The following is an 11,311-nucleotide window of genomic DNA, read 5'->3' on the forward strand; positions in this document are numbered from 1 at the left end:
AGGCAGGAGTGGCTGGACCGGATAAGTGCCACGCGGCTCCACCACAAAAAATAAATGCACTTCCAGTGATGGAATAGATAACACCGCACCCAAGCAAAGTCGAGTCTGTTTCCATTGAGGTGGTTGTGTGAGGGCAGGCGTACAGCCAACGTGGTTGACGGATGGTGTGGGGTTAGGATGCCGTGCTCATTGTTGCAGGTTTGAAGCCCCGGAACTAAACGCCGGCCTTGGTCTTAATCAAGGCAACCTAACGCTGCGTTATTGGTAGGCATGCACTGGTGCATGCGTCAATAATTTACCATTGTCTGAATGCCCCTCGCGTTTCAACCTGGCACTTCCGCACTGTTGGCTCACGCAACACGCTCATAACCTAACGAGAGAAAGAGGGCACCTCCTGGAAGTGCAGCCTCGGTAGGCTCCTGTCTCGTATTTAACCCGAGCGCCAGCACGTCTGCACCGCGCCGCGCCACCCCCTGGCACCGACTGCGCCGGCGTGCGGCGCCAGGGTCGCCAAGACAGCCGCACAATGGCCGGGTCCAAGGCCCTATGACAACGCCGAGTCGGGTCCCGTGCGGCCGTCGGTGAGGGTCACACCCGCTGCATCCTGGGAAAACCGTCCCGCTACGGCCAGCTTAACTGCACGCGTCATCCCCCGCGGGGGGGGGGCGCTCCGGGTCCCCGCTCCCCCGGCAGCCGCCCGCCCGCAGGGTGCTGGAGCTGTTGGCATGCGGGCTCGGCGAGTGTCGGGTGTTGAGGGGCGGCGACCGGTAGAACTCGGCAGCTCTGATGAAATTTGCATGGTTGGCGGCGTTTGTGGTAAAAGCTGCCGGTCCGCGGGACATTGCTGATCATTCTGTGGCCGTCAGCATTTTCGACCTTGCTAGTCAAAATTTCAGTCATCGTATGCACGCATGAAAACCGGCTGGGGCATAGCCTCGGTGATGGTCGTCCAAACGGCGCCATGCTTGTTTTTAATTGACAGTTGTTTATGAGCGCAAGCTAATGACGATACTTTCATAACAGGCTGCCATTAATTAATTCTGGGCCATATATGAGCCGGCGACTTATCTCGTATGGCTAGTGTTAGTATGAATGTCAAGGTAAAGGAGAGTTCTCTGGGCATTGAACGGAACTCTACTGAATTGCTAAATGCTTTCGACCTAAGATTAGGCAAATCAGCATCAACGATTCGTTTAAGGAATCGGGCCGGTACATATAACAATCGAAATTCATTGCTGCTGTATTTACTTATCTCGTTGCAGTATATGTCACCAGCGGTTCTTTCCGTAAATGGCTGCTTACATATGCCGAACCGGAATCGCTTCCAACGGCTTAAAAATAAAGCATTTCGACAACTGCCAGCCGAGGTCGGGCTCGGATTATGGAGACAGGACTTCACTTGGCGAAACGTAGCAAGGCAGTTTCGGATACTACTCCGTTCGTGTTTGGAGCGACCGGTATCAGGCCGTTAGACGGCCTCCATTCCAGATCGCGTCTTAGTGAGCAGTCGACACAGGCTCGGGTCCCAGTCAGTCTCCGACACAGGTTCGGGTCCCAGTCAGTCCTGACACAGGCTCGGGTCCCAGTCAGTCTCCGACACAGGCTCGGGTCCCAGTCGGTCTCCGACACAGGCTCGGGTCCCAGTCAGTCTCCGACGCAGGCTCGGGTCCCAGTCTCCGACGCAGGCTCGGGTCCCAGTCAGTCTCCGACGCAGGATGGGTCCCAGTCAGTCTCCGACACAGGCTCGGGTCCCAGTCAGTCTCCGACACAGGTTCGGGTCCCAGTCAGTCTCCGGCGCAGCTCGTCAGTCCCCGGCCCATCTCGTGTCTCAGTCTCCGAACCAGCTCGGGCCTCGGCCAGTCTCGGGGGACGGGACATCAGCTGCTGACTCGATCAGGCAAGAATGCGGCAAACGTTGTCCGCCTTCAAGGCGATCAGCCAGCTGCGCCTACGACGCCGCTCCGACTAGACATACTGTATAAGGCGTCCGAGAGCAGCCTGCTTCCCTGCACTCCACCGGCAAGACTGGGGGCACCTGCGGGGGGGGGGGGGACGTAGCTGGGCCACGCTCCACGGCGGTTAGAGCTTGGCCACGCTTGACCGCGGTCGGCTAGTGGGTGCACCGATCAGATTAGTACGGAGGATAGCATGGCGGTGATTAGGAACGCCAACTGTACACCGTGACTTGCTTCGTGGCAGGAAGTGCATGTTGATCTTATACAGCACTTGGCTACGTCCAAAACGCCGACGTAAGATATCGCTGTTGCATAGCGTGACATTTTTCAGTTAAGAGTTGTTTGGCTAGAATCATGATGATGATTTGGGCTTTGGGGCGCACCGACTACGTTGGTCGCATGGCGCCCATTGGCTGGGGATAACTATCCAACGAATACGCTGATTGGGAACCACGAGCTACAAATTAAGGGCTTCCAAACACACTGATATCGATGTTTTATGTAAATTGCATGGCTGCTGATGCACGCTGCACTGGGATTCTTAAGATGGTGCATCATAGGAAGTAATGTCGGATACAAGAGGGGGGGGGGGGGGGTATTAGGGGCAGGGCTGCCCGAAATTGGGGTTAGCTGCGTAAATTCTTCTGCTTTGTTGTTCATGTTCAAATGAATCCAACTTTTTAGTTTGGACCTGATGGCCTTCGAAGGTACTCATCCTAAAATAATATCTTGGATCCCAGATTGCGAGGCAATTACTTGCCTGCTAACATATCTGTGGAGACAAACAGCTGCATGTTGCATGCCTCCTCTTCCGATCGGAGCGTACAAAAACGTCAATTGAGAGACACCTTTGACTTTTGACTCATATACATCTTTCTAAGCGGTTTAGCAATAATATAAACATTCTCCAAAGCGTGCAACAACCGGCGCGTGTTCCCCACCAGCAAGTGTAACTGCTTTGATCGTTTGTGCCCGCACTTACATCGACCCACCACGCCGGCCCGCGCTGTTGCCTGGCCCTGGCTGCCACCAGCGCGGCCGCGGCTGACCCCCCTCCCCCCTTCTGCCGGCAGCGTCCCAGGCATGAGCGTCGTGGCCACTGATATCGTGTTCGTGGGCCGGGAGCGGTACCGGCCGCCGGAGGGCGCGCCCGTGGTCCGGCCGGAGAGGGCCGGGCAGACGGCCGCGTCCCGAGGAGCGGCCGATGACGCCGCCGACCGGCAGCACGACTCACGCGCCGGCAAGAGCACCCGGGTCAGGAAGGTGAGTCCGCGCAGCGCGGCGACAGCGCACACACGTGCAGCCGCACACGCAGACGGAGACGTTAGCTGTGATCATCCGCACGAGGGTGAGCGTGGCCAGACGGGTGATCCATCGGCGTGGGGGGAGGGGGGGGGGGGGTCCGGTGGAGGTGGCGAGCGGCGCGCGTGACTACACACGTGCGGAACGCTCAAAACCAATGGAGCGTGTGGTGAACGTTCGATTTTTACGAAGTCACGCACAGCCGCGCGCGCACACATTCCTCTATATTAGCAGTGGTATAGCTCCAGTAAGCGGCGGTCATGCTTAGAAATATATGCTGTTTCATGCTTTTAATCTCAGGTCTGCAAAACTGCGCTCGCACTTACGTATGCAGCTTATTGAATCACGCCGAGCTGTCGCCGTGGCCTTGGCCGCCCAGGGCCCGTTTGGTGACGGCTCATTTATCGCGCTGCGAGCGATAAATCGTGACGCACGGAGTTCTTTGTGCGGCTGCCAATCCCGTAAGCCGAATAGTCCCCGCTAGAAAACTGGCTGGTGGTGATCGCCACGGACAGCGATGCACACCTGGAGCGGCTGCCCGCGACGCCATGCCTGCTGGCTTTCTGGTGTAATGTGCAGCCGTGCTGCAAGGCTGATAAAGGACGGATATGTGCCGTCGTATGTGGATACACGTGGTCTTGCTGTCTAAAAGAAAGACAGCCATGAGATCGGGAGCCATGACCGTGTGTTAACACGGCCATAAGAGCGAGCACCCTTTAGATATTGAGAACAGATTGAGGTTGAGAGCAACGCCCTGCCCAGTCTATATCCGAAGTGTTTAGGCCTTAATAACCCAAACGTCTCAGTATTGCCGCGCTGGCCCAAGTTACTACAACAGTGCACAAATTGAATTTGGGATGATACCATTGGTCATAATGGGCTCGCCTGACTACTACAATCCACACACTGGTTTATTATACAAGCAGCATTCAGACCATTTTAATGAGATCAACATTTAAACAAATGCACCAGGATAATATGTATGCGATCACGGCCAGTGGTCGTACAGTCCGTCACCCTATCCGCCCCCTCTATTTCCTGGTCGTGCCCGCAAGCGCGGGCGCTGGCTCTGCACCTCCGCTCCCGTCCGCCGAACCGCAGTCACACATCATCCGTGGCACGGACCATGTGCATGTCGGCAGCGTAGTATGAGATGCGGCAGAGCCGGTCCGGCCCGCGGGCCGGCCAGCAGCCTCGCCTTGTTTGGCGTGATGGTGGCGAGCGGCGCCTCGTGATCGCATGATGAGATCAGGGTGGGATCGGCCGGCAGCGGGCGCGCCTTGCAGCGACGCCGCCGCCGGCTCCCAGGGCTCGCGCCGCCGCTGGGAGGCGGGATCGACTGACGGTGGGCGCGCCTCGCAGCGGCGTCGCCGCCGGCTCCCAGGGCTCGCGCCGCCGCTGGGAGGCGGGATCGGCTGCGGCGGGCGCCCTCGCAGCGGCGCCACCGCCGGCTCCCAGGGCCCGCGCCGCCGCTGGGAAGCGGGCCATAGCGCGCCGCCGGCCGCCCGGCGACCGCAGGTCCCGCGGGTCAAGGCGCGCGCCTGGCGCAGGCGGCGCGGGACTGGGTCTGGGCTACGTCTAGCAGGCGTTGGGTCTACGTTCCACAAGGTGATGTGCGTGCGCATCGATGCGGATGCGGTCGTACTCAAACGCACGCAAGCCATGCTAATGCACGCACCTGGGCTTAGGTGCGAGACTTATAGCTGGCTATAAAAGCTGGACACATGAATCTTATCGCTGGGCTTGTGGTGTATGAACGGTGTATATCAAATGCTAAGCAGCTTATGGTGAATGTCAGCGTTGATCACGTGCTTTGCATAGCCTGCCTCTCGCTGTGGAGCTCATCAGAGCGCTGCAAATCACATGATACTTAACAGCTACTCATAGCAGGATGCTACACACACTCCGGCGAAATTGCAATGGTTATTACAACGGTAAACCCTACGGTGCATGCCGTGATCTTCATTGCGAGGGTAGCATAACATAACCACCCGGTCTCATCAGCGCGCTGTGTTTGTGTTGCCTGGGCGCCGCGTGACCGCTCCACCCACCGTTGTGCCCGTGCGCCGCAGCTACTGATCGGCCTGTTGATGTGCTGACAGCTGCTGATTGTGCCGACAAGCTGCTGATCGGACTGCAGAGGGACGCGGCTCGGCCTGCGCCGCCAGCGCCGCCAGCTGACAGTGGTGACCCGAGTGACGTCACCGGGTCACGTGCGGTCAGGGGTGCAGCGCAGGCCCAGCTCGGCCAGCAGGCACTCGCAGTCGGCTGGCTCCGTTCAGGTAAGTGGGCCGGTGTGTACGCGGCGGTGGTGTAGGAAATCGCTGACAACGCGGAAAAATACTTGCACTGGCGAAGAGGACGCAAAAGTGTTGGTGAATGTTAACGCGAATATGAAAATAAGCGGATTGAACCGGCTTTAGAAGATCACAAACAATGCTCACGTTTTAAATCAAGTGGATGCAGACAGACCCATGCCCGGGGTGCGCCCCGGGTGATCGCCTGGGTATTACCCGAGCGCACCATAAGCATCACCCCGATTGTGAACCCCTGAAAGCAAGCTCTGATACGACGTTCAACTCGTTTAAATGTCCATCGGTTATAAAGTATGAAGTAGATAGCAAGTCTCCATAAGCCCTCCATTTGCATGGTTTCCTTTAATGAGGCATCACATCTCGGAATATGAGACCTTAAAAACCTACTGATAATGTGTTGAAGGGAGCTGCTGCCATGGAACGAAACACATTATTTCAGCGGAAAACCCAGAACGGAGATACAGGCGTCTTGGTAAACCAAGGCGAAACAAGCAAAGCTCTACACCCCCCTTCAGCCTCACTGTGTCGACCATGGCTTAAACGTCAGTGGCAGCTGGCCCGAGCGGTCTCGGTACCCAATAGAACCACTGACCTTACCTAGGTATGGTCGATACTAGCGCCTCTGCTGGGAAGTCATAAAACTGTAGACTATTATTTCGTCCAGTAGATGGCACTAAAGACCCGCGTGGCGTGCTCCGCGCTCCACTTTTAAATGCAATCATAGCTTGGAAGAGAATGCACCGTTGTACGTGCCGTGGCCCTATGAATTAGGGACCGTAAACATCAGTGATAAATAGGTTTCTTAGAGTTGTGTAGTACCTGTTAAAAACATCTCTCTCAGCCGGTAAGTTGTCTTTACGGAAGCCCGGCACTTGTCCTGGCGGGAGAGGGCCTTTCTCTCGCTGATACGTTTAATAGATAGATGGGATAATCCTTGGGACCCTTCCAATGCGTTATGTAGGTGCTTTGCAAGGTGCTTGATATCGTGGCCTGCACGATTTGACGTGTTGGGGCCTGTCGTAAAAGCCAGCTGTTTGGTTTCCCGTTCGTTATTGGTTTGCATATGCCTAGACAGATTCATGGCGACCGGATCGCCTGGGCAAGACAGCTGCGTTGGTACACGCTTCCAAGCAGCGCGCCGAGGTACCAACATTCTAACGGAGATACTCCCCTCCTGGCTGACGATGAACCACATGTCCACATGGGCGGTCTGGTTGAGGCTTCTCTACGAAAGACAGCCAGGCACGTGGCACTAATTTATCATGACACGTACCGCCGCCCAAGCTTGAGCCGCACAGACCTGTGCCACCACTTAACCTTGGCCAAACATCACGTGTCATTGGTTGCCTGGACCTCACAGAGGTAGCCTCCGTCTTCAGACATTGCTTGTAATCACGTGTACCTAACATAATGTGCATCTCACACGTACACGTGCTTGAATTTCGGCACGTTGAGCCGTCTAACCCCGCCTCTGCACAGGCACGTGCCACTACCCGACCTGACCCACACAGGGTCGTGCCACTACTTGACCCTAACCCAAACGGGTACGTGCCACCTGGTGACCTTGACCCGGCGCGGACACGTGGTCACGCCTGACCTCGGCCACGCCGGCACGTGCCACCGCCTGGTCTTGCCCCACACGGACTCGCGCCGCCGCTTGACCTTGGCCCACACGGGCCCGAGCCGCCGCGGGGGCGCGGCTGGAGCGAGCCGGCGCGCCAAGCGTCAGTCCTGCTTGCTCGCAGGGACCGGGCGTCGTCTCGCCCTTATCTCCCTCACTTTCACACATGTGCGATCCGGAGAGCTTGTGCTTTGTAATTGAGATTGCAAGGTCTGTTGTCACGTACATGCCGAAACACCAAATGCCTTCCAAATGACTTCTGACGGTTTAACAACACGACAAATCAGTGGACAGACGCCAGAGAGCGAAACAAGCCGACTGCCTCGAGCCATTGCAGGCTGGTTCTCTTGATATATCTAGCATTACGCCATTAAATCTTACCTTGTTTGCAGATTTATCACTGACATATCTGTCTGTAATTTTGGGAAGCTTCGATCCCATCTATTATTATAGACGTACTTCCGGTTCCGCCACCATAGCCAGCCAAACATCCAAATCAACTCATAACTTCGTGTGAAACGGTAACGGCGCTCGGCAATCCCGCCGCTAAATTCTTGGCATAGCATGAATGGATTTCTCCGACGTATCAGTCCACTGATGCCCAGATTGCGGCATTGTCCGCGAGACAACGAACCAGCGACCTTTGACTTGTGCGTCAAAAATGACAAACGACAAGACGGCCATTGTTATTGGAAAGAATGCGTCGCCTTGTGCCGCCTAAGGAGCGTTCAAGCCTCGGCAACAAGGCGCGTGCCTCTTCACAGAGGGCGAGGCGCTCACGTGCTCCGGAGCCGCAGGTGCACGGCGTGTCACGTGCGTCGCTGGTGTATAGTGGGCGGGCGCCACGCCAGACTGCGCTGAATGCGGCTATTCGCGTGCATCACGTGACCGTGGCGGCACTGGCGGCTGAATCTGAGGCCCGGCGTCAGCCCTAAATAACCTGCAGGTGTTAAGCCCCAAATCCTGAGTTGTTAAACTGCCACCCGTCGCTTACACACGTGTAAAACTGTCACTCATGGCTTAAAATATTCATGGATGCGTTAAAATGTGGATGTTTTTCACTGCCAAGTTGTCTCCTTCAAGTGAGCCCCAGGTTTATAGCCTGCAGACAGATGGCTTGTCATAGTGTAACAGCAGATAATGGGGAATACAACGCATAAGGAGCGGACGGACCAACGGACTGCAGTGGATTTGTCGCATACTTTACCAATCCTTGCAAGAAGAGCATGCCCAGGAGAATGTCGAGTGGTCTTTGCGGTCCCATTTTGTGAGTAAATAACTAAAAAAAAAACTCTTGAAACATAACGCTGGAATTTTTACTGGCAGCGCCCGTGATCTGTTCGCACCTTCTGCGATCAGTTTCAGACCATCCCTTTGGCAAGCCACGAGTGATGACCCCTTTTGACGGCGCTATGTCGGTTGCATTTCGCGCGCAGGTGGCTGATAAACGGCGGTTGCAATATGATGAGTGGTCAGTGGTGAAAGCCTTTCCTTCATCAGTTTGCTGCGTTATAGCAAGCTGCATGTTGACGTGATTATTCGAATTACAGTTGAGTCATGCCACCCGGGATAGAGCGAAGCTACATGCACCAAAGAAGGACATCCACACAGTACTGATTGTTGACTCCCCGTGACCTGGTGTGGCTTATCGTTTGTCACCGCGATCAATATTTGATGTATCTTGGCAACCACTATCTGGTGGTACTTCTTTTAATGTAGCATGCGTAGCTCTTGGAATAACGCGGTGGGCCTATACGAGCAGAACTTGGCCCGTATGGTTCAATTAAACACGTGACAGGTCACAACCACTGACAACTTATTATACGCGCAAGGTGCAGCGTGTCAAAGAACATTAAACATCGCGCTGTTCACTGCCGTGAAAGCGCAGAGTTCCAGGGGGAATACAGACCTAAATTTACTATATTTCCGCCGCTGACCTGTTTTGACGAAATAGATCAAAGGTCAGTTGCCTTGCAGGTCGTCGAGCTCAGCTTGCTGTATATCGATTAGCGCTATCGGACCGCTTTTTTCGGCTTTCACGTGTTTAGCTTTCGGGGTCGCTGTCGGTCCCGATTCCTTCAACCAATTAAGGTGAGAGAACGCTCGTCGACGAAAGTTCAAGCAATTGCCGATTCTCTCTTTCAAACCGCAGCGTTCGGAAATAACAAAGGATGTTTCTAGCGAGTTGCATTGCATGATGTACGCCCACGTCCCGCTTTTTATAGGACAGAGCGTGACGTCCGATCGCATTTGGCTCGTCTTGCCCTATCATCGGCACAGACTGTCCGCCACTCTCGCGTTGTTAACGCCGCAGTTCGCACGCAGCTCAAATCGGCGGAGCCCCTGGTATGTGAAGCACTGCACAATCATTCCCTCTCAGATTGTGTCTTTAATACCCTGCTAACAAGCCGTCGTGTCCAATAAGTCTCGTCTTGCACAACGCGTTCTGTGGATTAGGGCATCAGATCTGCCGCGTTCGCCTATCCGATTACTGGCCCCGAGGAGGCGTCGGTCGGCTCACGCCCTGCAGGGGGAGCGGCCGGATTGAGAGCGCTCGTGTCGACACCGGCTGCCGCCCAGACCTCGGGGATCAGTCGGCTCAGCCTAGGGGGCGCCACCGGCCCCGATAGCGCCGGGTCAGACACGACGCTGGCGCGTGACTTGGGCGGTGTGCCGATGTCGGGCGCGACCGCAGCCTGGCAGGTCCGCTCGCCGTGTGTCGAGAACGAATCGCACGAGCGAGATGGGGAGAACTTCGTCGAGCTCTCCGGCTTGAGAGGGGAAGACAGGACAGGACAGGGCAGGACAGGACAGGATAGGACAGGACAGGACATGACAGGACAGGACAGGACAGGACAGGACAGGACAGGACAGGACAGGACAGGACAGGACAGGACGGGACATGACGGTACAGGACAGGACAGGACAGGACAGAGATGAACAGACGTGGCGATCAATCTAGCAGTTCGGTACCGAGAACGATTTATGCCGGAGGAAATGGTGGGCCGCGAATCAAATGACATCCTGCGCAGCTTGTTTGGAGATTTTCGAGAAACGAGAGGATCCGTATCTGTGAGTCAGAAATTACTAACGAATGTTATTAATACAGTTTTCTGACTTGGGCGATGACGAGCTGCTCAGGGGCGATTGGCTGGAGAGGGATTTTACAAGTAATGATAAAGTTCTTTTAACTATGATATAATAGGTCACACAAAAATATAATATCTCAGATTGCAATATATATATATATATATATATATATATATATATATATATATATATATATACATATGTATGTGTATATATGTACCTACATATACATATATATTGTCTGTTATTATATAACAATATAGATGCCGCATTTCATAAACTATCAATTCGAACTGGGGTTCTGAAGTCATTTCTACAGCTTCCCGGTGGCGTTGGAGGCGTACGTTCACCTTACCGATAGATCAAAAACATACAGTCTCACTCATAGAACAGGAGGGGGATAAGAGTGGAGGCAGGCACCTGTATTACAGGGTATGAAGGCTTTTAACCTCGGCATAACATGTCATGGTCGAGTTCATATCATTCATGAACGACATTATTTTGATAGGGTAACTCATCCACTCACAGAACAGGACAACAGGACACTGTACATAGTCAGAATTTGCCCCAACATCCGTGTTTGTATTGTAGCTATCTACTGAATCTTCGTCGCTTCGGAGAACACGGTACTGCCAGTATATTTGGCTGTTAGGATTGCCTGATTTAAGTGATAGGATAATTCGATTTGAATAACAAAGCCGTATTTAAACTGGATACTGTGCAGCCTGTTAGCATTTGGCACGAACTGTTGCTCTTTGGGGCACTTTTGCCCTGGAGCTCCGTCATGACTCCGGAACGCCAGGTACCAGCGATATCCTTGACCGTTAAATCATCGCCGAATGGACCGGCGAGCGCCATAAAGATGTATCTAGGGTATAATTAGCGCGCAGGCATACAGGAAAGAGCGCAGCACGCAACCACTTACCTTAACATATGGTTGGCTGGATAGCATTCACAAGATAAAGACAGACATAAATGGTCATGCGATAAGTTTACTATTCCCGCCGCAGACGGGCGATTTTTTATCT

This window comes from Pollicipes pollicipes, unplaced genomic scaffold, assembly GCF_011947565.3.
Source record: "Pollicipes pollicipes isolate AB1234 unplaced genomic scaffold, Ppol_2.1 Scaffold_3087;HRSCAF=3621_pilon_pilon_pilon, whole genome shotgun sequence".
Taxonomy (NCBI): Eukaryota; Metazoa; Arthropoda; class Thecostraca; order Pollicipedomorpha; family Pollicipedidae; genus Pollicipes; species Pollicipes pollicipes.